The sequence below is a fragment of the Microtus pennsylvanicus genome, chromosome 14 (assembly GCF_037038515.1).
Source record: "Microtus pennsylvanicus isolate mMicPen1 chromosome 14, mMicPen1.hap1, whole genome shotgun sequence".
Lineage (NCBI taxonomy): Eukaryota > Metazoa > Chordata > Mammalia > Rodentia > Cricetidae > Microtus > Microtus pennsylvanicus.
Genome location: NC_134592.1, coordinates 33,568,178 through 33,595,299, shown reverse-complemented (window position 1 = coordinate 33,595,299; position 27,122 = coordinate 33,568,178). Strand labels below are relative to the sequence as shown.

Below are 27,122 nucleotides of genomic sequence, written 5' to 3'. Positions count from 1 at the left end.
AGCCTGGTCTACAGAGCTAGTTCCAGGACAGGCTCCAAAGCCACAGAGAAACCCTGTCTCGAACCCCCCCCCCCAAAAAAAAAGAAAAAAAGAAAATGATCTGAACACAGCAATGGCCTGAGCAGTTTGATGGGGCAGTGCTTTAAAAGAAGGCAACTATAAGGCGGAGAGAGAATTGGCGAGAGTGCTTTCAATGGAAGTGTTATCTCAATGCAGTGTATTCGCGGCAATGGGGCTGGCCCCACGTTTGTGCTTCCCCCTTCTGCTCCATTTCTGCATTCGTGGACCCCAAGCCCGCCAGAGCCCTGTGCATCCATCCTAAATGCAAATTTGAGTCCAGTTCTCTCTTGCCAGAAATCTCCCGGCAGCTCCTTAATATACAGAAGATAAAGCCCAAGGTCCTTACCATATTGGCCTTTGGGACTTGTCCCCATTCTCCCAAACCGACATTGCTGCCCAAGACCTGCGTGGCCTCCCTGTCCCTGCCTCTATATCTCCAGAGCTCCAAAAGCTCCTGGAGGCTTCTTAGTAGCAAGGTGCTTTCTTCCTTCTCAAGAGGAAATCCAGCCAGATAGCCTGCCTCTCTACGAGGATAACAGACGCAGGTCTGCTTTGCTGTTGAATATCATTCATTCAATTTCTTCATTCTATAAGCATTTCTTCAGTGTCTCCCTTGTGTTGGGAACTGTGCTAGACTGCAGGGGTTAAGTGACATAAGTTTTTCTTTTTCTTTCTTGGTTTTTTTTTTTTTTTTGAGGAGGATGTTTCGAGGAAGGGTTTCTTTGTATAACAGCCATGGCTGTTCTGGGATTCACTCTGTAGACCATGCTGGCCTCAAACTCAGAGATCTGCCTGCCTGGGCCTCCCAAATGCTGGTATTAAAGGCATGTGCCACCAATGCTCAGCTATGACTTTTATTACCTAACATTTCTTCTGGCGGTCAGAAATTCTCGTGTGGGCTTTACCTGCTTGAAATCAGAAGCGTGGGCTGCATTCCTTCTGAAGGCCCCAGGAAAGTCTGATTCTCCTGGCTTTTCATTCCTTGGGTGTTGCCCATGTCATGATCTCTTCCTCCATGGTCAGGGCCAGCTGTGTAGCATCTTCATCTGTCTCCATGGTCACGTCTTCTTCTCCAGTTCTGATTGTCCTCCCATTGCCTATATAGAGAATCTTGGCTCCCTTGCATAGTCCAGGATTAGACCCTTTTTACTTCAAGATCATTAATGTAACCACGCCTTCGAAGTCCCTTTTGCCGCATACGGTAATAAGGTAAGGTAACACTGACTCTGAGGCTCTTGGGAGCAGTTGAGTTTGTTTACAGCCCTTTCCTTTTGTTGTTAAAGTCAGAAGAACTGGGAGCTGTGGCACGTGCCTAGAGTCTCGGGTACTTGAGAACCTGAGACCGGAAGATCCCTTGGCCACAGGAAATTGAGGCCAGTCAGGGCAACATAGTGTGAAACGCCAACTCAAACAAACACAAAACAAAGAACCACAAACCAAACAAACAGCAAGTGAAAACAGTCATCCTGGACTCTAACGCTCTTTTCCAGGTGTTGGAATCCAGTAGCGCATACAGATGTGCAGTTCCTGCCATCAGGCGCCTCCCACTGTAGAGGGGAGACAGGGGATAAGCCAACCAACAGTTAAATAAGCCAGAAAGCAAAAGGAAGCTATAGAAAAATAAAGTTGGCGTGAGGTTGGGGCCATCGCTATTACAGTATAGTGATTACCGCAATCAAGGAGCGGAGAGCTGGGTTTGGGGAGTTCAAGAAGAAGGCAGTGAACACAAAGGAACATGATGGGGAAGGCTAAGAAGTTAGCCAGGATGGTGAGACCACGGAGCATGCAGAGATTTTAAAAAATCGTGCTGCTAGGGAGGAACCCAGAGCTGCACACCTGTACCTGAGAAGCATTGTACCACCTAACTACATTCCAACCCAATTTATGATTATTATCTTCAGCCCGGAAAGGGTAGAGTGTGAGAATAGCTCTTACTCAGTAGGACCTGCGGCAATGGAGGAAATTCACGGCTAAGATGCTGCCTGAGCCAGAAAGGTGGAATGTCCCGAGGAGGCATCAGCTTGCCTTTGCCTCTGTCCAAACCCTTGTTGTACCTCCCCACGGTTGAACCCAGCTGGAGTCCCCATGGTCAGGGAGGCTGGGAAACATGGGGCTCAGATCTCCTGTAAGAGAATGAACAGGCAAATGACCAGCCTTTGTGCAGGCTGAGGAAACTCAGGGACTGAGTCATGCAGGTGCTTGGGGAAAGCTTTCCTGGCAGAGGGTTCAACAGATGTGAGGCCTGGAGGCAGAAGAGTACCTGGCTGGTGTATTTAAGGACAACAGGGATACCACCGTGGTTGAGTGTGACAAAAGACAAAGAGGTCAGAGAATAGAGCTTACCTCCATTGCTTGTAGGCTCTGAATCCCTTTGGATTCAGCTAACCATGGACCAAAGATATATTACACACACGCACACACACACACACACACACTCGCATACACACACACAGTGTCTCTATTAAATACATTTATGCTTTTTGTGTATGAGGGGAGTCACTACTTCCCCATTATGTATTGTAAAATTTAAAGTGTTCTAGAGGATGTATATAACAAATTCTGCACCTTTGTTTGTTAAGACAGGGTTTCTCTGTCTAACAGCCTTGGCTGTCCTGAAACTCACTCTGTAGATCAAACTCATAGAGACCCACCTGCCTCTGTCACTCAGTGCTAGGATTGAAGGTGTGTGCCACCACCATCTGCATTTGTGTGTATGTGTGCGCGCCAGTGTGCAGGTGCGTGTGCCCGCTTTTTAATATAAGACTGAAAGACTGAGAGTTTGGGTGTTCATGGCAGGGGATAAGGGTGGTGTGTATGTAGGTCCTAGACCCAGTCCCTCTTGTGTCCGAAAGGACAACCAAATAGAGTTCTGTAGGTTAGAATTTGAACTTGTGGTAATATTATTTTCAAGTTTCATGAGAATCCCAGGGAAGTTTCTGAGCAAGGTGGCATCATCTTACTTATGTAAACTCCACACTGTACATCAATCATGTAGATCAGACATTAGTGACAGAGGGCAGAGAAGACAGACTACGAATGGAGACCAACAGGGAGGCTATTGTGACAGTCAGGAGGGAAATGAAGCAGAGATGAAGCATTTCCCTGGGTGGAGAATGGCTGCATTCTGCACACATCGGAAGGAAGGGCCAGCAGTATTCATTCCTGGTTTGGATGTGGGCTGTGAGAAATCACAGAAGAATGGCTATACGAAGTTTGCTCTGGACTTCTGAACCTCTGGTGTGTGTGTGTGTGTGTGTGTGTGTGTACCATTAATTGAGATGGCGAAGATCATAGCACACTGGTTTGGGGAGAACACCCAGAGCATTTAGTTTTAGATGTGAGAAATTTGTATCTTGGGAGCATTGAGTAGGATATGAATGTACGGTCTGAAGTGTGGGGCATGGCTGACTTGGAGATGTAAAATAATTAGCGGTCGGTATCTCAGGACCATCAGACGGCGAAGGTCACCAGGGAATGAGAGGAGAGCATGGAGGGAAGATGTCCATGGAATCTACACTTTGGGGTTTGGGACTGTAAGTTTGAATGGTAGAACTCTTCATCCCCAGGTAAAGAACAGAATTCTTACAGGTGAGCCTGCTTGGCTTCACCCCTGCTACCAAGGGTTCAGCCAGACAAGGAAGCACATGGTTTAGGATGAGGTTGTGCGGCTGTTTCTGAGAACACCAGTTTCCACAGTGGGGGAGAGGCTGCCCCTAGTGGCTGCCGGAGGATGGAAGGAAAGGGACTGAAGACAGCAAGGACTGAACACCCTCTTCCCAAAGACTCGACAGGAAGCAAAGCAGGGACAGATGTGGAAATGTAGGAAATGGTTAATTTTCACCACGGCACATTACAGAATGCCTGTAACTACAGGGGAAAAAAGACTTGAGGAGCTGGGGAGATGGCTCAGCGGTGAAGTGCTCTCTAAAGTTCCAATCCTGAGAACCTATACAGTAGAGTACATGTACATCTGTAATCCCAGTACGCCTTTGGGAAGCAGAGGTGGGAGGACTCTGGAAGCTCAAGGTCAGGGCAGCCTGGAGTAGGTAGCCTAGCAACAGACAGCAAAGAGACTCGGCTGCAAACAAGGTGGCAGGTGGGGACCGACACCCAAGGCTGTCCTCCGAATCCCACGCACGCTCAGTGAAGTCATGCGTTTCCACTCACAAGCACACACAAAAGAAAGGTCATTCATCAGAGAGGGAACATCGAGAAAAGACAGTTACTGAATCAATGTCCCTCAGCTGAAGAGGATGGGCATAGTGCACAGAGCAAGAGAGCAATCTCAGCTGAGAATTGAGAGGTTGGGGCAAGCGGCAGGCAGGAAGCAAAGGAGAGCCTGGGTCCTGGCACAGGTACTTTCATGAGTACGCAGGCACATGCAGGCAGTGGGGTGTCCAGAACGAGGGCCTGCTCAGTGCTTTTCTGCTTGCTTTCTTTCGCGGATGAAAGGAGCAAGGGCACATTGGTAACACACAGTGGTTTGAAGAAGGAGAAGGTGTCGTGTGACATAGTCTTTTAGAGTTCAAGAGAGAAGCCTAGAGGCTCCTCTGTCATTCAACACGGGGAGATAATTGATTATAAAGCAAGTGGTATTTCAGACTTATAATGAGTACTATTCTGTAGGTGGGAGAATAAGGAATCCCACAGTACGGCGGAGTAAGACTACATGAGGCTAAAGCATCAAAACCCTCACTTTTAGCCAGCACTGGATTTTGGAACCCAACACCCTTCAGCAGGGTCTCATAAAAAGCACCGAAGAAAGTTAACAGATTTGGCTCCTACTTGGGTCAGTTGTTTCAAAGGGTTCTCTGGGATTCCTAAAACAGGTGGCCTTGAGAACAGGACTGTGTTGGTCAGCCATTTTTAAAGGGCAACACCATGTTCTGTTATTGAACAAGAACTGATTTATAACATTCAGTAATTCGGAGGGTTTGATCCTTAGAATTGATCCGCGGAGTGATGATGAAGTGAGAGGACTTGGTGGTGATGGCACCTGCCAACCAAGCTTGGGGATTTGCGTTCAATTTTCAGAATCTACAGGGTTGAAGGAGAGAACTGCCTTCAGACCTCCACACGTGTGCTATGGCACATACATGTCCACACACATATATGTGCATGCAAAAGAAAAGAAATGAAAATGTTTAAAAAGAGATGATCCAGCTTCTGATAAATGGTGAACCCAATGCCCATCCCACCTCGCTTCCCTCCCTCTCCTTTTGCTGTCTTGGTGTAAGTGTGCATCCATTCTCGCTCACTAGCATTGACATGTTTATTAAGCAACAAAGAATCTGTTCCAAGTGTCAAAACCAGCCACCAATAATGCATACCCTTTAAAACTGCTATTGTGGGACCAATAGTTTTGTTGTTTTTGTTGCTGAGACAAAAGAAACTTCAACATAAAATTATCAACATGTAGCTAAAACATAGTGAAAATGGCCTACTATAAAATGAAACATTCATTTGCTTTTTTTTAATTGTTCAATATAAAAGGGGGATATCTGTCATTTACTAGAAACTTTTATAGATCTGAGCGCTACAGAATTTTAAAGCTGTCGTAACTTAACATGTGGGCCACCCCTCGATTTTTACAGGTGTGGTGTCAGAGATGGTAAATTTCTCAAAGAGTCTCAATTACTAGTGGCACAAAAAGCCCCTCTTTCCTGACTCTATATACTACTTTTTAATTATGGTGCCATTTAAATATCTAATATAAAAACTTTCAGGCACTTGTTTTGCAAGACTGGTGACCTGAGTTTGATCCCTAAAGTCCACATAAAGGTACAAGGGGAGAACAGACTCCACAAAATGCTCCGCCCCCGCCACACATACCATTGCCATAGGTAACCTAAAAGTCTTAAGTGTCTTTATATACACAGGCTTACTTATATACTCACTTTATAAACTTAGTGTATAAGAACCTAAGTCTTTACACACAGAGGTTCATTCTTTAGTTCTCTAGGTATGTGGATTAGCAGTTTCCCCATACTGACTTTTAGGGATGAATTCTCTTTTTTCTTAGTGAGTCCTGTTATATATTGTGAAATCTATATTTGTTCATCTTCTTTGACATCAAAACTTGATGCTTCTATCAACAGCAGCATATTACTTAGGCAGTAATACAAAACCACCACAGATAAATTTCTCCAATTTAGACACAGAGTGAGATTTCAATCAATAGCCTTTTGGACTTATTTATTTTTATTTTATGTATAGGGATATTTTTGCCTTGCATGCATGTCTGTGCACCATGTGATATGCCCAGTGTCCTTGGAGGGCGTCAGAACCCCTGGAACTGGAGTTACAGATGGTTGTTGGCCCACCGAAAAGGTCCTGGAAATTGAACTCCAGTCCCCTGGAAGAGCAGCCATCTTAACCACTGAGCCATCTCCCCAGTCCCTCAATATCATTTTGGAATTAGGTATAAAGGCATAGTTTGAGGAGTCGTAATTATCATTATCATTTTTCTTTTAGTTTTTTTCCTGCCCTCCCCTATGGTGAGCAAGGTTTCTAGGAGACAAAGAGAAAGGGAGACTGTAACCACAGAAAAAAGACAAGATTTGAGCAGAAGTTTATCAGAGTAAAAAACTTGACTGTAGTACAGAAACTAACAGTAATCCCAGGGACTATTCAGTGTTAGGTAAAGTAAAGGTATTGCAGACACACAAGGACTACTACCTTCATTAAAAAAAAAAAAAAAGACAAAAAATACCTACTAGGTAAAAAGCCTGCAGAGGCATTGAGAATACCAACACAAGTGAGCTATGTGCTCAAGGAGCTGTCTTGTGGGGGCGTTAGGCTGGGGAGAGGAAGGCATCTTGCGGGGCGGGGGTGGAGATGAGATTTTACACAGGAAGGTTGATAAACTGAGTACATGGTGGACATTTAGAAGTAGGGAGATGCACTAGCATCCACAGTACCAGAGCCTCTCCGGCCAAACGCGTTCAGCTCGGGGGTGCAGGTCTACAGGAACCTTCCCGTTTGCCTCTAGCCTTCCCTTCCCCACTGCTAGGCCCGGGGCAGCGGAGGAGGCAGGTGAAAACTGCACCCGGCTGTAGAGTCGTCATGGCAACCAGAAGTTCCGCGGTCCTCACTAGCCTGCTACCACTTCCCCCGGCCCGAACTGGGCTCTAGTCTCGCGAGACTTGCCTGAGCGCAGAACCCAGCCGCGGTGATCTCACCCGAGATTGAAGGAGGGAGGAGAGGAGGGAGGGAGGGGAGGGATGGGGCGGGGAGAAGGGCCAGTGCAGCGCCGCCACCGCCGGCAACTTTGTGAGCGAGTTCAGTACGTGCGTGAGCGAGTGAGCGGAAAGTCAGTGCGGCGCCGAGTCCCGGGGGGGAGGGTCGGGAGGGGGGCGGGTGAACCTCTGGGAGGCCGCCCGCAGCGCGCCCATCGCCGCGGCCCCCCGGCCTCCCTTCCCGCGTCGCCCCTGCGCGGGTCCTCCAGCCCCCGTGGGCAGTTACCTGTCCCCTCCCCCGCGACCACGCAACTCCCCCCACACCGCGCCCAGCGCGGAGCCACGCAGCCGGGACGCTCCCTGGGCGCCGCGCGCTCGTTCCCGGGAGCCGGCGGGCGGGATGGGGGGCTCGGGGGCGCGAGCTGGGGCCCGGGCGCCTGCACAATAGTTGATGCCCGGGGACTGGTTACTTCGGCCCCCGCGGCGCCCGGAGCGCGGCCGCTGCGGGTCCTCCTCGGAGCGGGGCAGGGGGTACCGCGCTGATCCCGCCCCCGCGGCCCCTACGCCGGGCGCTCGGAGCCTCGGATCTCCGCAGAGGAGGCGGCGAGCGAGCGCGCCCCGACCGTCTGCACGCTTTCTCTTTCTCCCCAGGGAGAGCGCGCGGACGACGCGCCCGGGACGCGCGGCAGCACCGGGAAGCCCAGGCCAAGCGGTAAGTGGCCCCGGGGGCAGGGCTGGGAGTGGGGGGCGGGGCGGCGCTGCTGACAGCCCCCCCCTGTGCTGTCCCTGACTGGGGATTCGCGGCCCCGTAACAGGAGGCTCGTAGCCGCTGAAAGTTTGATTTCCGATTTGGTGGCGTGCTGGGGATCGCGATCCCGGCGGGGGCGAGTCTGCGCTCCACCGCGCCCGGCGCGCGCGCACGTTCTCACCTCGGGATCCGGATCTGCTCCCCTCGAGAGGCCCGGAGCCCCGTGTCCCCGCCTGGTGTCTGTGCTCACCCTGCGGTTCTGGGCTCCTTGGAGCGACCCTTCTCCATCCGTCACCTGGTGAGCGCTTGGCAGGTGTGCTGGAGGGAGCAAGGCCCCAGTGAGTTAATGGTGGGGAAGGGAGACCTTTGGCTGCAGTTTCGAGGGTGTTAATTTCCTCCTTGGGGAGTCCTGGGGACTGAGATCCAAGGATGCTTCAACCTGCGTTTCTTGGAGGAAGTAAACCTTCCGAGGGTCGGAGAGGCGTGAGGCTGCATGAAGAACTTTTTCTCTCCTTGCCCTGTCCAACTTCGCTCCTGACCTTAAAGGCAGCTTGCCAGGATCGTAAATCGCTCCGTGGCATTTCGACGTGGGCAAGCAGTCGCGTTGGGCAGGTTGAAATTTCATCGCGGCTCACCGTGTCCAAAACCAGAGGCACGGGAAATAGCTAGCTTTCAAGGAGGTGGTGTGCTAGATTGCTGGCATTCCTCTTGGAAGGGGAAGCATTTGGGGACGGTAGCTCCTAGACTGCCTTGGGTCTTTATAGATTTGATTTTTTTTTCCCTGACGGCTGGTTGAGAGGCAGTCTTCGCTGAAATTCATACTACCTGGTACACGATTATGTTTCTAAACTCGGAGCCAGTGATGCGATGCAAATTTCAGAGGGAGGTGTCGACTTTCATCAGGTTCCAGGTCTATCTGGATGAACTGGGGTTGGCGTTTCCTCTATAAAGCGAGCCTTTCATGTTGAAACTCTGACTCAGAGTCTTAAAGCCATTCTCTTTTATACGGGTACTCTGTGGGAGTTAAGTGTCAACTTTCTCCTGCTCTCTCCAATGGAGTATCTTCCAGTGCAAAGGTTCTTTGGCTGGGTGTTTTGGACAGCCACAACATTAAGTCTTACCGAATTGCTCCTGCAACCTCGTTCAGGGACAGGAATGATTTTTCCTTGTCTTGCTTTAACGATTCTCCCATATCCTCCTTTCTTTTCCCTGAAAGCTGCAATTAAGCTGCCTTTACCAGGATGTTAAAAAAAAAGCTGATAGGATTATGCAGAGCAGTTAAAAGGTTTAACTAAAGCAGTTAATGGTCACTGATGTGTCCAACTGTGAGGTGACAACCCAGTTATTAACTAGAATATTATTACTAAAGCATTTTCCCATGAAGTAAGTTATTGATATTAAGGCATTACCAACAGTGCTTTAAAATGACTTGGGTTATGGTTTGAACATAAATGTTTGGGGCGCAGCAAAACATTCAGAGTTCTGTCTTCCTTCTCTATCACTGAAGCCTTTTTTTTCCTTATCTCAGTAAAGGACTCTTGAAATTGGCTATCATTAGTTAGATTTCTTCAGTCGACTGAGGGAATGGGATTAGCAAGTGGCCAGAGACTGTCAGTAGGTGTAGCTGTGAGCTGCTCTGCAGTTCCTGGGGCCCTCAACTTTTAGATTTGACTGTCAAGCAGTGGTAGTTGTGACTCCGTTCTGTGGAAGGCTGACTTGAACTCTTGGTAGTCACTCCTCAGAACGTCACTAAAATGACATCCTGAGATTAATTTGACTTGAATTTTCAGTGTCATTTCCTGGCTTTTTATATTTATTCATGTTTGCCTTGAATTCCTTAGTGGTAGTGGTACAGTCTTCTCACTTGATTTTTTTTTTTTTTAAGCATCTTTTAGAAGAGCTTCCTAACAACTATCCACATGTTGTAGTTGGAGGATGGCTTGAGATGAGCAGTTACGTATTCTGGGATGTTGGTTGACTGAGTTAAGGTGTGCATATGCTGCATGTGTTGTATTTTTAGTTGCAGTTTGAAGTTTGAAATCAATGACTTGTTTAACAATCTCTTAGAGCGCAGACTGCAGCGTGAGTGGAACCACACTCTGAGATCAGATTCTTGGCTAGTGGCAGGTTTATGTGGTGAACAGTGGGGCTTGGTGTCTCTTGCCTATCTATATTTTTAGTACCAAAGGTCCAGTCATTGCACAAATGATAGGGCTATCATGAAGGTTTTCAGGGTTACTTCTTAGATTTGAGCATTTTGATTCACTAGTCAGATTGGATTTTTGCCAGAAAGACAAATACTGCCCTCCCCCACTCCAGTGCTTGAACTCTGAGCACACACATCCCCAGTGTTTGGAGCACCCCTCCCATGCTTGAACTCTCTGATGGAGCAACCCCCCCCTGCTTGAACTTTGAGCACCCCCCCCCCAGTGCTTGGAACTCTGATGGAGCAACCCCCCCCCCCTGCTTGAACTCTGATGGAATAAATTTCTGTTTTGTTTCACTTCACAGAAGCTGATTCTCAAGATCTGAAAAATAAAATTTTCCCGTATTTGTAACCCTTTGAGCCTTATCAGTTAGTTTCTCTTGGTTTCTGTGGCTTCAGTGGTGGGCATGATCAGGGACTATGGGTACTTCCATATCTTTGGGTATGAAGATACCCCCATGTCCAGGTTTTGCATATGTGACAGTTTTGATTTTTCAACTTATTTAAAAGGCCTGAAATATTTGTCTTTAGAAGGTGTGGATTTCAAATACTTTCTGGTGGGGGGGTGATCTTAAAAATAGCTGAACCCCTTTCTTATCTCCCTGCCTTGTGCTGCAGCTTGAACACACAACTTGTGTGGCAGCTTTGCTACAGTACTCTACCAGAACGTGTGTATAAATACCTTGTAACTAAAGTCTCATTTGCAATTGCATCTTCTTACCCTTTGATGAGCAGATTCATGGGTGGCTGAAAGGAGTTGGAGTGTGAATCCTTTGGTCCAGCTTTCCCAGTTTGCAAGTGAGGAGCTCCAAGCCTAAGGAGTTGACGTGATTTGTAGGTTATAAAACTAGATATAGTCAGATTCAGGGTAAGTGACCTTCCTGATTCCAACACGCTTCTCTGTTCCACCTTTTGTTCTTTTCGTACTATGTTGAAGTTTGTTTACTCTTCTTTCTCAAACTGAAGTATTCAGTGATTAAGGGAGAAGCAAAACTGAAGGGAGTACAGCTACATTAAGGTTGAAAAGCTCTGGAGATGGATCCTGTTTGGTGTCTAAGCTTTGGAGTTACAGATAGCTGAGTTATGGGAAAAGGAATCCTGAGTTAAAGTTTCTGCACCATAGAGCATGGCGGCTTTATTATTACTACTGAGATCCCTTTATCTCTCAGTGTCCTGGTGCTCTTTAGAAAAGTCAGAGTTTCTTGTTGTCCATCTTTTACTTAATTTCGTTTGCAAAAGAAAGGGGTTGTTTCTGGAACAATGGCAACTTTTAGTTTGTCAGTCAGCTATGTGGACCGGTTGCGAGGGTGTCTGCTGGGGTGGGGGGCAGTCGAGGTGTGGGATTGCAGACGCAGCAGGTCCTCTCTGGGAAAGCCAGCGGATTTGTATGGGACCGCCCTACTTCCCCTGATGTGATCTGAGTCTGGAGAAACAGAGGACGTTCTGGGGTGGAGAGGGAAAGCATAATGTTACTGCAGGGTTCGCAGAGGTTGTGTTCATATCTCTTAAGACTGACAACCCAACCCAGGCAAATCCCTTCTGCTTGTTTGCACGTTGGAAATTGGCCTCATGGCATCTTGCTTTCAGTTTTATGCCTCAATAATTAAAAACAAAACATACTTGTATGTTACTTTGTTTTCAGATGTACATTTAAGTTGATTATTCCTAACTGATAGCTCGTTTTTTTTTGTTTTGTTTTGTTTTTTGTTTTTTTAATGAGTTTTTGTAAGTGAGCAATTCCCCTGGTTCCTATTCTCCCTCTCTCTAATGTAGGTGGGACCGAATGACACAATATAGTCTACTTTCAGCCAGGGACGGAATGACACAATGTAGTCTACTTTCAGCCAGGGACTTTGCCACCAGGAGGGTAAGGATAAGCATCTGAGTGCATCTTTTGAGGAGAGAAAACTTGGCCTTTCCTTTGCATCCCTATCCTCTTTCTCCATTGCCTCTGTCTAGATGGAATAAGAGGACGCCAGATGCAAAGAGATTTTCTTTTGGGACGGGGTCTCACTGTGTCACCCTGGCTGTCACCTACACCATGTAGATCCGTCTGCCCTTGGACTCTCAGACCTGCCTCTGCTTCCTGAGTCTGGGAATGAATGTGTTTTCTTGCAGATCTAGAGAGATGATTCCAAAATGGCATGGAGGCCGTGAGGGTCTTAGTGGTGCATTGTAAAGAAGGGAAGCTGCTGCTTCTGGAGGTCTGAGAGAGAACTTCCAGCTGATGGCTTCTAATTGGTTACTTATGCTACAGTTCTCTCTCTAATTAGATTTGTAGGATGCCTAACTTTAAGTTGTGGGAAACAGGCAATTACATAATGGTGGATTGGAGACTAAGCTTTAGAGGAATGCTGGCTTAGAGATGGAGAGAGGCTGTTTTTCACAAACAAAGGGTCATGCAAGACGGCTGTGGCTGTAAGGACATCCAGCCACAGTTTCCTGGGTTTCCTCCTTGCTTCCTGAGTGACCTGAGTGAGCCCTTTAGGAAGTGTGAACAGGTGCGGCCATTGATTGTCTTTGTGGTTCATTTAGAGCCTTGCTTCCTTTTGTAATGAGTTCTGATCTCAGAAGGTAGCTATTGAGAAATTAAAAGCAGAGGGCTGTGTGCCAGCTGCTCATGTTCCTGCAGCCTGGGACTCTACCATTGTTGGGATCTCTTTCTGTCTGTCTCTCTCTCTTCTTTCCTTTCTTCTTTCGTCTCCACCTCCCACCTTCACCTCTTCCAGTAAAAGAGATTGAACTCAGCCTCAGTAGTGGAAGGACACCCACAGCCCTGATGGTGTCCTTTACCTTAGCCTTCTAGATTACCTTTCTGTGATGAATGCTTTTGTATAATAAATGGTAGGATCTCACCCTAGTGTATTCTAAGGCCCTTGCATTTTCTTTCCTGCACTCAGAGAAGCAGTTGGTAGTGAACTGTCTTCAGGGGTCTTTTTATTAGTAGGTACCTATAAGGATGCTCAAGATTTTGCTCTCTTTCACTCTTGAGTTACTGCCTGTGTGTACCTACCAGGACGGAATGGAAAGTCAGCATCTTCTCCTATACTCATAAAAAGCAGAGCTGTGGGCTCCTGGTGTAGAGGACTTGCTTAGCCTCTGTGAGGCCCTGGGGTCCATCTCCAGCATTCCTGCTTCCCCTCCCTAAAAAGCAGCTCAGTTATGACTCCAGAACTTATACTATAATACTGCTTGTCAATCGTCCAAAGACTTTGAGAAATCACCGGTCTGCTCTTGAAATGAGGGTCTGTGTGGAGCTGGTCAAGTTTTCCCTCTTCCCAAAGCTCCACTGAAGACTCCAGAGGATTTCACTAGTTTGCCTACTGGATTCTAACGTTCTAAGTAGCCAGTGGTGTGTGTGTGTGTGTGTGTTTGTGTGGTGGCAGTGGCAGTGATGGGCATGTGACCCCCTAGCTCAGTTCTTTGGAGAACTGTGTCCGAGCTTGAGTGTAGTTCCTAGCCCTGCCTCCAGGTAGAGAAAACCCTTTGCGACCTCAGTTTCATTCTCATCTTCAAGTATAGGGCCTTAGTACTGACCTGTGACGAGTCTATAAGGAAGTCATGTTTCAGTGGGTAAGAGTCCTGGAGTGTTTGCTCTGTGTCTCTCTCTGTGTGTATTTGTATGTGTGTGTGTTACAGATAGCCTTGTTAACAGTTCATGGGTGAAGTCTAACCTTGCTTTGGTGGGATTGTTCTGGAGGCTGATTTCAAAAGTAAAGTAGCCCAAAGCAGCTTGGGCGTGTTGGGGGGGTAACAAGGAATGCTGTGGCTGGAACATCACAGCGAGGTCCAGGCTCGAGCAGGATAATTGGGTGGGTGGGTGTTGGAAGATGCTTGGTAGGTGACTGTATTATGGATTGCTTTTTCCAGAGTGCCTTTATATGCTTTTTGGATCTGTGTTTGACAGGTGAATACATGTAGTAATGTAGCATTCTGAGGTCATTGAAATTTTATTTTGGACAGATAGATGAAAAGGGGAGCCCCTGGCTGTCCTGGAACTTGCTTTGTGGAACCAGACCGGCTTCGAACTCAGAGATCCCGTTGGCCTAGGAAGAGTGCTGGGATTAAAGGCAGGAGCCATTACCGCCTGCCTATTATTTTTCTTGTTTTTTTCTAAAGATCCCTTTATCATCTCAGTGTCCTGCTGCTCTTTAGAAAAGTCAGAGTTTCTTGTTGTCCCTCCTTTTTCTTCCCTTAAGTTCATTTAAAGGAGGAAGTGAAGTGATTTAAATGACAAATGTGAGTGAGGCTATCTATTTGCATAAGAGCTGAGTTCCCAGCACTTCCTGCCTTGCTAAGGTGCTCAGAGTCCTGTGACTTGAAGAAGGTTCAGAAGGGGCCTTGAATTGATCGTGAAGATTGAATGTGCACAGGCACAGAGAAGTATAGAGGTCAGAGGTCAGCCTTGGGAATTGTTCTTCCGGTGCTGTCCTTTTTTATTGATTGATTGAGACAGGTCTCTCACTAGTCTGGAGCTCCAGAGTAGGTGAAGTTGGCTGGTTAGTGAGCCCTAGGGAATCTAATCCCTACCACAGTTGGCTCTTCTGTAGGTTCAGGGGATGAACCCCAAGTCCTTGAGCTTTATGACTGAGTTGTCTCCTTAGCCTCTCCATGGGTATTTATTCTCAACACCAGTGTTAACTCTTCTCATAGCCTCATGGTAAGGGTCTTAGTGAAGTTGCTAGAAGCTCTCTGCAATGTTTTTTTAACACTTATTTTTGCATGTTTGCCTGCATGTATGTATGTGCACCGCGTGCATGCCTGGTGCCCACTGGTGCCAGAAGAGGGTGTTGGATCCCCAGGGAATGGAGTTATAGTCCACCTCTGAGCTGCTTTGTGAATATCAGGAACTGAACCCTGGTCCTCTGGAAGAGCAGTTTGTGCTGTTAACTGCTGGGTTATCTCTCCAGCCCTTGCGAATTTACCCATTTAGCAAGGGCTGCTTGTTTTACTTCCGACACAAAACAGTTGAAGCTGTTTATTATGAAAATAGTCCCTTATTAAATGTTCTTTATGTGGAGGAGAAGAGAGACAGTTTTGTTTCCTGGTTTCCAAGGAGATAGGCTTTGGCAAAATTTATTTTATAAAGTGCTTTTCTAATTAAGAAAACTAAAAGAAACTGCCTGTAATGTATCTTGGCTCCAGTTTCCCCGAGGACCCAGGGGTTCCAAGTCTTGGTTTCTCCCACTCCCACATCCACTCCATTCCAAGAGAACCCAGAAACCTCCCTGGTTCTGGGTAGCACTGGGTTTCACTGTCAGCATTGGAAGAGTCATAACCTCCTAAATTTTGAGTCTTTTGTTTGCTCATTTAACAAGTCTGTTGTCATTGTAGTATACCTGCACACCAAAACCCTCTTCTTTGGGGGTGGGCTGGATTACAGTTCCTTTAGCACCTACTGTTGGTATTGTAGGAGCTAATTGTTGTAATTAGTGAGATTTAAGGCTTTGAGTGGTTGATACTAGAAACATTTTTGAAAGCTTGGAAGAAAGAGATTTAGATTTTTTTTGCTTATTTAATGGAAAATTCTGTAATGGTTAGTGCTTTAGGCATTAGTTTCATTCTGATCCAAAAATTATCATTATTTAGACTTGCTCTGGAAGGTTTCTTTCCAGGTCATTTCCGTGATGACACTTCTAAGTCCTTCAGCCTTTTTTCTGTTCCTAGTGTCCCCTAGAGACTCACCCGTATTCCTGTGGTTGGGAGGGTCTAATGCGAGGACCCTGTCTCCTCAGTGCTCTGGTCTGAGTCTGAGAGCACTACTTGTCTGTCCATGGTGCTCCTAAAATGTGGTCATCAGATGCAGGCACAGTGGAGGTCTCAGTGCTTTGCCAGTCAGCTTGGCATTTGCCTGTGCTGCCAGATAGTCCGTGTTCAGGCTGCCCAGTACAGTGGTTCTCAACCGGTGGGTTGCGACCCCTTTGGTGACCCTCTCTCTCCATAAATATTCATGTTGTGATTCATAATAGTAGCAACATTACAGTTACGAAGTAGCAGCAAAAATAATCTAATGGTTGGGAGATCACAACATGAGGAACTGTATTAAAGGGTCGCAGCGTTAGGAGGGTTGAGAACCTTGTGGGAGATTTTGTGTCTTTGTAAAGTTAGCATTTCCATTTTAATTTGCTGTTGGGAATCCAACATAGTATTGATTACACATTAAAAGATTCAGTTATGCTAAGTGAAATGTAAGGATTTCCTCCCACGAGGGAGGGCTGTCTGGCTGCTGTAAATCTGGCCTCGCTGTTGCAGAGAACACTGGAAGGCCTGTTCCAGCCTTGGCTCTGCTGTGTGTCACATGTGATTCTGGCCACTCTTCCAGTTACTTGGAGGCTTTGTAGATGCAGGTGCCCTTTCTGTCAGAGGAGTGTCAACAGGCAGCTCTGGGTGAGGTGAGATACCCTGGGAGCATTTCTCTACAAAGCTGTGTTTTTAATTATTTTTTTTAAATTTTATTTTATTTTTTATGTGTATGGGTGTTTTGTAAACACTTATATCTGTGAGCCACATGGATACAGCGCCTGTGGAAGCCAGAAGAGGGTGTCGGATTCCCTGGAACTGGAGATAAAGTTGTGAGCTGCCGCGTGGGTGCTGGGAATTAAACTCGGGTCCTCTGGAAGAGCAGCCAGTGTTCTTAATCACTGAGCCATCTCGCCAGCCCCTAAAGCTGTGCTTCAGAGGACAGTGTCTCTGAAGAGTGGTTCATAGAACCAGGAGGGTGTGGGTGGAAACAAGAGGACTATGATAGCAGAAGTGGGGTGATGAGAAGAGCCAGGGCTCTGGGTGTGTCCGTGGGGCTGACCTGGTTTATTGGGGAGATGGTGTGCCCAGCAAGTGTGCAGTCAGGGTGACAATGTTTTTTGCCAGAGCAGCTGGTACAGTAGAGGTGGTGTGGACCAAAGTGGCAGTGACTAGAGGAGCAGGTTTGGGTGGGGAGTTCAAGTTCAGAGTTGATTTGTACATGTTGAGTATGAGGTGCATGTTGGCATCAAGTAGGCAATGGGCTAGTGCGACCGCGCTCATAAACTTGCATTTCCTTATCTGTGAAATGGGGAAGTATCTACCCTTCTCAGAATTCTGGAGATGAAACTGCGGCAGAAAAGACTGTGATAGTTCTGTTTGTGGGAAGAAGACCTTCTGCCATTTTATAGACTTAGCTTATGGGCTAGCATGTTCTGTGGCTGACTGGTGAGAGGTTAGGTTCTCTGGGATGCATTCTTGAGGCCTAGACAGCTTCCTGGGGAACTTGGTATTTTGGCTCTTTAGGCTGTTCGAGAGCTTCCTTCTGCATAAAACCAGGCAGGCTACTTGGGTAGTTGTGTGCAGAGCTGCCTCTTAAGAAACATAGCTTTGACCAGAGCAACTTCATTTAAATGGAAAGATACCATATTGGGGAAACATATCATTTCCCAGATAGTTTATTTTAGGCCTTCGTAAACTAGGTAAGTTAATAGTTGATGATCTAATAGGGCATATTTATTAGAAAACATAATTTTGAGTGAGGTAACCCAGATACAGAAAGACATTTATCACGTAAGTGTTTTTTACACATAAAGCAAAGAAAAACCAGCCCACAAATAACAATCCTAGAGAACCTAGACAACAATGAGGATCCTAAGAGAGACATAGATAGATCTAATCTACATGGAAAGTATGAAAAGACAAGATCTCCTGAGTAAATTGGGAGCATGGGGATTTTGGGAGAGGATTGAAGGGGAGGGGAAAGGCAGAGAGGGGAACAGAGAAAAGTGTAGAGCTCGATAAAAATCAATTAAAAAAAAAAGAAAAAAGAAGTTTAAATTAAAAAAAAGAAACTCCATGTTTCTCAGTTCAAAATGCCTTATTGTATCTTTCTCTCTCTCTCTCTCTCTCTCTCTCTCTCTCTCTCTCTCTCTCTCTCTCTCTCTCTCTATTTTTGGCAGATGACATGTAAAATGTCTTTGGACCTATTGGTTTAAAATTTAAGATAAAATAAAGATGTTGAAAGTACCAGCCCTATACTTTGATAAATAGCATTTTGAATTTATTAGATGTGTTTTGTTAGAGGTAACTGTGTTTCCTTACAATCAATACCTTCCCTTGGGGCAGAGAGGTAGCTCGGAAGTTAACAGTTCTTACAGTGCTTTCAGAGGACTGGGTTGAGTTCCCAGCATCCACATGGCAGCTCCCAACTGTTCCTAATTCTAGTTCTGGGGTCAGAATTTGTCTTCTAATGTCTCTGGGTTCCTGTAGTCATGAGCTGTGCATACTAACACGCAGACACACATGTATACATAGAATAAACATTTAAAAAATAATTGATACTTTCCCAATAGTTGTCTGCTGCTTTAGACAAGAGGTGGATCAGGGTTTGGTTCTTTGAGGTCAGGGACCACAACTATTGATGCGTTGGGTGCACTCAGAATGGTATGGCCACAGACTATGGCGATATACCTTGTTATTCACAGAATTGGAGCTTCAGTCATGCTGGACTTGAACTCACTCTGAAGCCCAGACGAACCTTGAACTTGGGATCTTTCTGTGTTTCCTCCTGAGTAGTTAGAACAACAGGTATTGGTCATACTGTGTGTGCCCATTGCAGGTCGTGGGATGTAGAGAGAGATGAAAGTTACACTGGAGGGTCTGGTCATGTTGAGTGTTAACTATAGGTGTGCTGTTGTTGGAGCACGGGAAGAGGAGTGATGGCTTTAAATGAGGGACAGCATGGAATGGTGAGAACCGTTTTTAGGTAGGTGTCTTGGGAGCAGAAACTATTTTGGGTGCTACCTAGTATTAAGCAAGAAAACCTTTCTTTTTGTTAGACTTTTGGTCACACCCTCAGATTAATTTTTAAAAATGATTTTAATTTGTTTTACGTGCATTGGTGCTTTGCCTGCTTGTATGTGTCTGTGAAGCTGTTGGGTCCCTAGGAACTGGAGTTACAGACAGTTGTTAGCTGTCATGTGGGTGCTAGGAATCAAACCCAGGTCCTCTGGAAGAGCAGCCAGTGCTCTTAACCACTGAACCATCTCTCCAGCTCCTACATTCTCAACTTTATAAAAGGGTCCATTCATCTGTTTAGTAATTGTTGATGTGCATAATCTGTTTTTTCTGGAGTCGACTTACTGTACATTACTTTCAAGAGCAACAAAAGGTGTACAGTATAATACTGACACAGTTACCGAGAAGCCTCTAGCCTTTCTGTGTATTAAGAGTAAGGGATTTAGAGCAGTTGTAAGAATCTGCAGGGAGTGATTGTCATCTTTTCCATGCTTGTTTCCCCTTACAAGGAGCTGATTTAGTCCCCTTGAAATTTCCTTTTAGACTTCCCCCTGACAGTTGTAGCTTGTGTGTAGCAGCGTCTGTTGGGGAGACACTGTCTAACCTGTCTGAAGTTACAGTGCTTACTTATGTATTCCCAAAGGTTTTTCTTACAACAACCTTTTTGCATCATCACTTACTGTCCTGTTTTCCCATTTAAACCGTTCAAGTCAGCGTTTTCTGGTGTATTCCTAGAGTTGTGTGACCATCTCTCTCTGTAAACAATTAGGACACTTTCCATGGCCTAGAAAAGACCTCCAAACCCATCTCTTCCCACTCACCCCATCACTACTGCCTTCTCTCTTTATAGACTTGCATGGTCTGTGTGTTTCTTGTAAATGTAAGCATGTAGTGTACCATATGTGGTGACTGGCTCCTGCTCCCAGCTCCATCAAATCACTTACTATTATTATTTCAAGAAAGTAATAATACTCTTTTCAAGTATGCAGCTCTAACTATCCTAAAAGTCACTCTATAGATCAGGCTGGCCTTGGGCTCACAAAGATCTGCCTGCCTCTGTCTCCCGAGTGCTGGGATCAAATCTCCCCAAAGCACATTTTACTTCTTGCAGACACATTGACTTTGGTGGTACTGTTACAGTCAAAAATACAAAGTTCCTGTGTGCTGATGCAGAAAGCTGCAGCCTGTGCTGTGACCAAAGAAAAAGTCAAAAGCTGCCAGGTACTGCATATGTGGGAGAGTGAGCCTTGGGCCTTTTAAAACAAAATAAACCCTCTCTGGGCCTAAGCCCCGCCTGTGTACAGTGTGTCCTGACTGCGCTACTGACTTGCTGCTCCTTGCCTTGCTTCCACTTTGAGTTTTCCAGACTGTCATTGAGGCTTCCCTCCCTTCACCTTGTCTGATCCGTGACCACACCTGTTGTCCCCCCATGCCCCTCCCACCCGGTAAGTGCGTTTAGTGGCTGAGGCAGTCTCCTTCACACCACTGCATTCTGACTAACATCACCCTGCATGTGCCTCCCTGCAGCAAAAGTGGCTAACATGCTGTGTGCAGCAAACCCACACTTCTCCTTCTGTGACTAGCCTGGTGCCTCTTTTCTTTCCTGTTTATGTGATCTCATTGTCTTCTGCCAGAATGGCTTTGCGTTCATATATATGCTGGGCTTCTGTTCTTTCCGTTCGTAACCACTCCGCTTCCTTTGAGCCTTTGTCTGTGCTCAGTTTTAGTTGCGTTTTCAGGTTTCCCTCTCTGTGGTTTAAAAAGGATACACAGTTCCTGACAGCCTTCTTGCCATGTGACCAGGCTGGCCTCAACTCCTCCTCATCTTTCCACTGCCTGTGGAATGTTGGGATTATAGGTGTGTCCCTCCACTCCCAACTTGAACTCTAGTTTGATTTGAATCTTTCTCATCCTGTAAGACCCAGCTCTTCAGTGAGAACGTCCTGGCTGCTGTAGCTCATCCTGATGTTTCCTCCCTGCAGCTGACTTTGCTCTGTTGTCTCTGTAAATCCCCAGCGTGTCCTAAGTACAGTGTTCCCATGGTAGAAGTCAAGAGAGTAAACTGTCCTTGCACATTAGAAAGGGCTTTTCCAGTCGAGCTACCTGCAGATACGGTAGGCACTCATGCCTGAGAATTCATCCTGGGCTGGTTCATTGCAAGGGACGCTCAGACTCCACATGAGGGTCAGTTGGGTGAGTGGGTCTCGGGCCCCTGTGGAGTGTCGGAATTGCTTAGGAGGCATTTTAAGAGCACAGCCTCCTTTTCCATGCTGGATGTTCACATTGAAGCATCTCTGAAGAAACTTGGAAACTTCACAGTCAGATGATGCTCTTCTTCCTGAAAGCTCGTGAGCATCTCATTGATTGCATTTGTGTTGTAAGACCATGTATAAAGGTTTTGGTTTTGTCTGCTTAGGTCATAGAGCCTAGAGTAGCAGGGGATGCAGATGGCTTATTTCTTTCCGGATATACCTTCTTAGAAGATAGGGACCCCAGAATGTATTAGCCTGCTGTTTCCTGGTAGGACTTGTTACTGTGTGTTGTTTTATCCAATTATCCTTACTAATTTTTTGTCTGAAAAGGAGCCACCTAGTGTTCAGTTGTTTTATGGCAGACGCCTGTTGCTTCCTAGTCATAGGATTAACATTGGCTATGATAGTTGAGGACCCCCTTCATGTCACATGATTCTTAATCTTTCTAGCAGGCCTGAATGATAGATGTTAGCACTGTGACTGGGGACCATGCGGCTGAATTCATGTGACAGGATTCTTTCCTGGGTCAGAATGAATTGCAGCAGCTATATTGCAGTGGTGCAGCCATCTCTTGGGAATAGAGTTGTCTCGATGTGTTTTGGTTGTGTGAATACCGTGTATTTTCCTGTTGGAAATACCAGAAAGGCTGTCTACTTATAACAGGGTACGCATGACCACCCAGTCAGCTAAACTAGCAATTTGCTTTAAATACTTGTACTTGCTGAGGAAACTTGCTCCCCACCCATCTCCAGTGAAAGGCTGGCTTCCTAGTATAAGTTTTAAGTTGGGAATGCAGTTCATAATTAGTTCATGTTGTCCCATGTGTGAATGTGTGTGTATGTGTGTATATGTATATACCCTTGTTGATGACTGGAAGTTCTCAGAGTTGTCATACGGTGTTCTCTGACTCCCAACTTTAGCTTGCCAATGTGACTTCCACAGTTAGTATCTTTCACCAGACCCACCAACAGGTTTGTCCTACGTTAGATGGGTACAGCGAACCCTTAGGAGACGAGAACCTGAAGCTTGGGAACTTCCCAAACACTCCCTTCCTTCTGCTGCTGGCTGCAGTCAGAACTCGCAGGCACTAGAGACAACGTGTAGGTGGAAGGTGAAGCGAGCAGATGTCTCAGACTTCAGGGGAAGCTCTTGGGTAGGGATTGACTTTCCTGCCCTCAGGGGAATCAGGGCCACTAAATGGCTTCTCTTGGCTAGCTGTGTTCATCGAGGTTGGGAGCAGCCTCACAGTGGACTTGTCCGTGCTGCAGAAACCACAGCATCGGGTCGCACAGTTTCTAGCATGAGCAGCTAGGTGGAATGTAAATAATTAGAATTGTGAGAAGCAAGCTTAAGTCCTAACGGAATTTCTAATAAGGACAGTTGTTGTTGTTGTTTGTTTTTTTCCTAGAAAACTTTCTCTTCTCAGCCCAGGTGAGACAGAAACCTTGAGACACTATTTCTGCAGTGAAGTGCTTGCTTTCTCTTCTTGCTTTGTGGGTTTTGATGTGGCCGCTGTCTGTCATCCTTCATTGACTTTCAGTCATGCTACCATTAACTTAGCATCTGCTTTGTTTGGAGATGAATGTCTTTTAAGAGCCTGGGGCATGATAGAAGCATACACAAGCATACAGAGAGTTAATAGAAGCAAAATGATTGAAAATACAAAACCAGGTGTAAAACACAGTCCTGAATTCTAAGATATGTGAATTGGGTTGACAGTGAAGAACTGAAACCACTAGGCTGGGGTGCGGTGAGAGAGGACGCTAGCACAGGCTGGGGTGCGGGGAGAGACGACGCTAGCACAGGCTGGGGAGAGAGGACGCTAGCACAGGCTGGGGAGAGAGGACGCTAGCACAGGCTGGGGTGCTGTGAGAGAGGACGCTAGCACAGGCTGGGGTGCGGGGAGAGAGGACGCTAGCACAGGCTGGGGAGAGAGGACGCTAGCACAGGCTGGGGAGAGAGGACGCTAGCACAGGCTGGGGTGCAGGGAGAGAGGACGCTAGCACAGGCTGGGGAGAGAGGACGCTAGCACAGGCTGGGTGCGGGGAGAGAGGACGCTAGCACAGGCTGGGTGCGGGGAGAGAGGACGCTAGCACAGGCTGGGGTGCGGGGAGAGAGGACGCTAGCACAGGCTGGGGTGCGGGGAGAGAGGACGCTAGCACAGGCTGGGGAGAGAGGACGCTAGCACAGGCTGGGGTGCGGGGAGAGAGGACGCTAGCACAGGCTGGGGAGAGAGGACGCTAGCACAGGCTGGGGAGAGAGGACGCTAGCACAGGCTGGGGTGCGGGGAGAGAGGACGCTGGCACAAGGAGCCCCTTTTCCATCCTGTACATTTCTGCCATGGGCTCCACATGTTTGCAGAGTACAGTGTGCTCACGTTTTACTTGGGGGTCAGTTCTCCCAAGCAAATGTTTGAGACTTCTTTTTCATATAAGTCAGTCCTAGAGATTTTCTACTTTCGACTGTTAGATAAGGCTTTTTGGTGGTTTAATAACAAGTCTGGGCTAGTGTTATCTTAATCCTTTCTTTGCTTTAGTATTTAGTCTTATTTAATCTTAGGGCAAAGATTAATTTTGGAGGATATTGTTAAACTTTGGTGGCTGAGCAGGGCCATGGTATGCCTTCCGATGGCAGAGAGCCCTGATGAGACTTAGTGGATTCAATTCCCAGTAGCAGGATGTTTGCCATCTTGTTCCTGCTTCGCCAAGAATGGAGCACTGGGTTCCCTGAGCAGGTGCCTTGTCTTGAGGGAAGACTTGCTGTTGACTGCTTGCTCTAGAGAGCAGCCTTTTGATCTCTCACCCTTTCAAATGCTCTATGAGGGCAGTGACCCAAGCCAGTTAAGTAAGGATGAGCCATGAGCACAGCTCACCATCAGTCTCCCAAGTCAGCCAGCACCCGAACAGTCATTGTTTGCTCAGCACATACTCAGCTGTCCTGGGCAGGGGTGGGCTATGGGTGATCCCTGCACTGAGTGAGAACTGTGTCCTTAAGATGCTTGAGCTAGTGAGCCCTGGAAGAAGGAAGGTGGAGGAACGCATTTGAGTGGCTTTCTCTTGTCATAAAAACAGTACAAAGGCCATGTGGAAAGTTTGGAAAATACAGGGAAAGTATGAAGAAGAAAAAAGCCGACATCTTTGTACCACACAAGGCCCAGTATTCCACTGCCATGCTTCTGACCTTAAAAATGGTTTCCTGACCAGGCCATGGCGTGCAGGCCTAATCCCGGTGGCACTCAGGAGGCAGAGGCAGACAGATCTCCATAAATTCAAAGCCAATCTGGTCTACAAAAGCAAATTCCAGAAGAGCCAGGACTACACAGAGAAACCCTGACTCGAAAAACTGGCTTGAGTGGCCGGGGGGCGGGGAGGGGAGAGAAAAAGGCTTCCAAGCCAGCAGACCCAGAGCTTTGTCCCCCATAACAGGGGCCTTGAGGTGCTGTCCACTGGGGGAAAGGGAAAGTGTCTCTGGGGAAAATGGTGTTTTGTTGGGGTGTCTGTTAGGTGACTGCCTCCAAGTTCTCTGGAAGACAGACATCAGGGAGCAAGCACAGACTGAGCAGGGCTGACCATAGGTTTCCCTGTGGGGCTTTTCTGAGCTACACATGCATTCTAAAGCTTCAGGAGATGGCTGCTGGCGTTCCAGATGCTTTTCTCAAACGTTCACTTTCCTTGGCGTCTGCTGAAGAAGTAAAACAGAGTCATCTCTTGAGAACAGGATGTGAGACATTTTAACAGTTGTAGTCTGTCCGTGGTTTAAGGTTGGGAGAGTTTATGTTTGGGGAGGCTAGCAAAGAAATATTTTTTAAATGAATATGTGTGCATGTGCTTGCACACACATACAGACACCCATACACACCACACCACCATTCCAGTCAATTATAAACTAGCATTTCTCACAATATACCTATCAGATGTAGGAATTTCCATTTTATAGTGTAGATGTGGAAATGGTTTTAGCTGCTGAGTTGCATGTGTGAGTCACAGTTCTGTGTTGGGACAGGGACGTGCAGATGGCTTACAGTCACAGACTGAGTTCCACTGCACCCCTGTGGTTTTTCACTTCCGAAAAGAGGACAGTGATGATGGGTACTCATAAGTGATTGAAAAGGTGATAGAGCAGGAAGGCTTTTCCTGGGTGTGCGGGAGTGGGGTGGGGGAGGGGTAGGGAATGTAACCTGTAGGGTGGTTGAGAAATAAATGGTGGAGGACGAAGAGCGGGTGGTTTAATTTTGGGTAGGATTGGCAAGTGGCTAGAGGTTAAGAAGCCAGGATGTGTACTATATGGGAGATATTTGTTTCTCTTTGCGTTCGTAGTTCTTTATCCACTTCCTTAACTGTTGATGCTGTCCTGTGTGCAGGGCATTGTGCCCCAGATTCAAAAGGAGTGATCCATTTCCATGAGATTAAGCCCAACTGATAGATAAAATAGATCTGTTTTGAGTGCCAGGGTAGAGGAAATCCAGGCAAGATTTGACAAAATACAGTAAAATGATTCTGTTGTGTTTGTTTCTCTTACTAATCTTTGAGGGCTAGGTCTGTGCCTTTTGGGATGCTGTGTTCCTAAAACCTAGCTTTAAATGCACCCCGAACTACTAATAGATTAAAACCTGCTGTAGAGTTTATGGATGGTATGTTAAAGTATCTTTTTGTCTATGGGAATAGGAGCCCTCAAGTCTCCTTATATGGAGACATCTGGTGACAATTCTAGCTTACTGGCAATTCTGGAAATTGGGCTGATGGGTACTGAGAAGTTGAGTTACAGTGGCCATTTTGTTTTGGGATTCAATCATGACTGAAGTTGTGTAAGAAGATTCTGGTGGCCTACATTTTTTGAAAGGCGCCTCATGAAGCCTGGAAAAAGGATGGCATGTTTCCAAGGCCACCAGATCTATAAAAAGAAGTGCGGGAAGCCCCAAACAACAACATTCTGGTTGGATGTATGGGTGCAGATAATGCTGATAGACAAAGGCAGGGCAGCTTCCAAAGAAGACATAAGAACAGGGCCGCTGGGAAAGAGGCCAGATTTAAAGCATCTATTAATATGCAATTCACATGCTGTGTAATTAGCCCAGTTGCTTCTGGTGTTTTCACACCTATATGCAGCCATCACAGTTAGTTGTAGGAGATTTCATCACTTCAATACAACTGCTTTAGTTTCCAAACCCTTCCATGTCCTTCTGCCCCTCAGCCCTAGGTAGACATTAATGTATTTTCTGTCTATACAAATCTGCTCATTCTAGACGCTTTCTATAAATAGAAAGCATCATGATATGTGGACTTAAATGACTGGGTTCATCACATTATGGTGTTTTTAGGGGTCATACATGTCTTTGAACTTGTTAGGGAAAGTCATTTGAATGATGGTCAAAAGAGAAAAGGGAATATAATAAATATGAAAATAACAGATAAACTCAGTTAAAAGTGTGTCAGGAAAGTTGTGTTTAGTGTGATCATTTAGATCTTAAGTGTTCCCAGAGGCCTTAATACATCAGGTCTTTTGGGAAGCTGTGGAGCCTTTAAGAAGGTAGGACCTGTTGGGAGGGAGTTGAGTCAGTGGGGGTTGTCCTAGAAGGGATATTAGCATGCTGGCTGAGATCCTAGCATACAACAACTCTAGGAGCACCTTTGCTCCCAGCATTTCCTGCCACAGTTCCAAAAAGCAAGGAGTCTGTCACCAGTAGACTGAGACAGAAACTGTCCCCCTCTAAGCTCTGTGTCGGGTGTTCTGGGACAGCCGTGCAAAGCTACATGTTCAGTATGGCCTATGGATTGTAGGAGTAAGACTGAAATTATCACAGTAGTTTTTAAAAACCTTGTAAGTGTAACACACACACACACACACACACACACACACACACACACACACACAACCCCATAAAGATACAGCTCCATAGAGGGATCGGAAAGTAGGTAAGT

General features: G+C 46.6%; 1 protein-coding gene across 12 annotated transcripts in view; it reads left to right on the top strand.

Annotated features, from left to right (window-relative positions):
• The first annotated feature begins 7,273 nt into the window (after window positions 1-7,273).
• Window positions 7,274-27,122, top strand: part of Sipa1l1 (signal induced proliferation associated 1 like 1) — a 284,116-nt gene continuing 264,267 nt past the window's right edge. For 5 of the 12 annotated variants that reach the window (XM_075948069.1, XM_075948061.1, XM_075948056.1 and 2 more), the window contains exons 1-2: window positions 7,286-7,372; window positions 7,890-7,950. The gene's annotated coding sequence lies outside the window, so the exon portion shown is untranslated. Of the gene's footprint in view, window positions 7,373-7,815; window positions 7,951-7,975; window positions 8,325-27,122 lie in introns of those variants that run through there. The other 7 variants (XM_075948066.1, XM_075948057.1, XM_075948068.1 and 4 more) reach the window with 5 other exon arrangements.